Source organism: Carassius auratus, unplaced genomic scaffold, assembly GCF_003368295.1.
Source record: "Carassius auratus strain Wakin unplaced genomic scaffold, ASM336829v1 scaf_tig00034440, whole genome shotgun sequence".
Classification (NCBI taxonomy): Eukaryota; Metazoa; Chordata; class Actinopteri; order Cypriniformes; family Cyprinidae; genus Carassius; species Carassius auratus.
Genome location: NW_020526149.1, coordinates 1 through 2,500, shown reverse-complemented (window position 1 = coordinate 2,500; position 2,500 = coordinate 1).

Genomic DNA, 2,500 nt, shown 5'->3' with positions numbered 1-2,500 from the left:
TGTCTGTTTGTACTTTATTAAACAGTGTTTGGAAATGACTTTCCCATATTTCTCCATTTTGGATTGCCAATTCTTCATGATCAGTTTTTTTCAGATTGTTCCAGTTATTCCAAAATTGGTTTGTGTTGACTGACTTCTCAATTATTGTGAGTTGGTTTTGGGTGTATTGTTCAAACATATTGAGTGTATGTTTGTATTGTTTTAGTGTTGCACAGTAAAGAAGGCGGATCTCTGTATTATTTGGATCTCTGTGTTTCTGATTTGAGAGTGTTCTCAGTTGTTTGCGAATAGTTTGGCAGTCCTGATCAAACCAATTTTTGTCATTTTTGGGTATTAGATTTTTTCCAGATTTTGTTTTCAGTTTGGATTGTTTTGCTGATTTTTCAAATATGTAATTTAAATCTTTGACCGCAAGATTGACACCTTCATTGGTGTGAGCATAGATGTTATTTAGAAAGTTATCTATCAGTGCTTGTATTTTTTGGCTGCTGAGTGCTTTCTGATATTCTTCAGCGCTGTTTTCAGCCCATCTGCATGGTTTTCTGATGTTGTACAGTTTAATGGGCTTTGTGTTAATGTTATTTTCAGTCTTTTTGAGATACACAGTGATTTGACTGTGATCGGACAGAGGGCTTAGTTCTCTAACAGTGAATGATCTAAGAGATGAAGGATCTATGTCTGTTATCATATAGTCAACTGTGCTATTCCCAAGAGGTGAGCAAAATGTGACTCTTCCTAAAGTGTCTCCTCGTAACCTACCGTTGATGATATACAGACCCAGGCTTCGACAGAGCTGCAGGAGGTCTTTCCCATTCTTATTCACTATATGATCATGGTTATTTCTGTGGATATGGGAGAATGTGTTATTAATAACAGTCAGTTTGCTGTTGATGTATTTGCTCCCTTGTGTGTCAGTGAAGTCCGGCTGTAGTCCTGTTCTTGCGTTCAGGTCTCCACAGATGAGCACATTTCCCTGGGCCTGGAAGTGGCTTGTCTCTTCCTCTAATATGGAGAACGTGTCTTCTCTGTAGTAGGGGGACTCTGATGGTGGGATGTATATGGCACACAGGTATATATCTTTTCTGGATGGGAGCAGTTCCTTGTGGATTTTAAGCCAGGTGTAGTATTTGCACTGCTTCACTGTGTTGATGTGTTTGTGGAGTTTTGATTTGTACCAGATTATTTGTCCTCCTGAGTCTCTTCCCTGTCGGACTGTGTTGAGTTTTTGTGATGGTAGGATGATTTCTCTGTAGTTGGGTGGGCAGTGGGTGACGGTGTCTGCCCTGCTCCATGTCTCCTGTAGAATTATAATATCCATATCTTTGATGCTCTTCTGGAATTCAGTGTTTGAGCTCTTTAGCCCAAAGGCTGCTGAATTCAATCCTTGAATATTCCACATTGATATTGACAGAGTCATTTTAAGAGTTCACGGTATAGAGTTCTTGTTTTCAAAAATAGAGGTAATCCTTTTCTAATGTAATATAGTGTTTTGGAAAAGAAAAGTTTTTTTTTTTTTTTTTTTTTTTTTTTCATTGTTAGGCAGGTGTTTGCATGCTGTGTGGCCTTTCATGCTGTCAGCTGGGTACTGATGTAGTTCAGCAGCTGTCTGATCTCACTCATCTCCAGTGTATTTGCTTGTCCTTTCAGGGCCTGAGCGTAGCTCCCTGGAGTGTGGGAGTGGTGCTGGGTTTGGTGTGTTGTCACCTGAGGCTGCATGAGCGGGTGGAAGGCTGGTTGCTGCTGCTGATGTTGGGCTGTTCCTCATGTTGCTTCTCTGCCTGGAGTGATGTTTTTGTGGTTGTGGGTGTCTTGGGTGGTGATCTGGTGCAAACTGGGGTTTCTGCTGATGGGCTGGTGTAGATCTGTGGTGGTGTAGTGCTGGTGCATGGGGTGTCCTGATGTGGATTTTAGCATGTTGTGGGGGTCCCTGGTATTGTGCAGCCAGTGGTGGTCGTTCTCTGTGATGAGTTTGTAGGTTTATGCTGGGTGTCTGGTTTTGTGTTCTGTAGGTTCGCAGCTGTGTTGTTTTCAGGGGTGTGAAGGTGTTTTGTCTGCCCCACGCTGTGTCTTTCAGTGTTTTTGCAAACACATTGACTTTGTCCTTCTTTATGTGTACATGGTCATACAGGTCCCTGATTGTGATGGAGGGGTGATGAGCCAGGTGTACATTGGGCAGGCGAGCACATCCTTTGGAGATGTCAGCGTTGACTCTCTGGATGGTGTCTGGGTGGATGTCTCTGCGGGGTAGGAGGGTAGAGATGGTGATCTTTGTGCTGGGGTAGATTTCTGTAGCCTTCTCTGCTACTCTGCAGATCAGCTGCCCAACTCTCTCCTGTTCCCTTCTCAAGTCGTTGGTGCCTGTGTGTATGATGATATGTGAGGGTGTGCCAAAGGTGGAGTCAGAAAGTATTCTGAGGGCATCCCCTGTTTTTGGGCACCAGAGTTTTGTTGTTTTAAGGCCTGGAAAAAGTCTTTCTCCTTGTAGGAACTTTCCCATTGG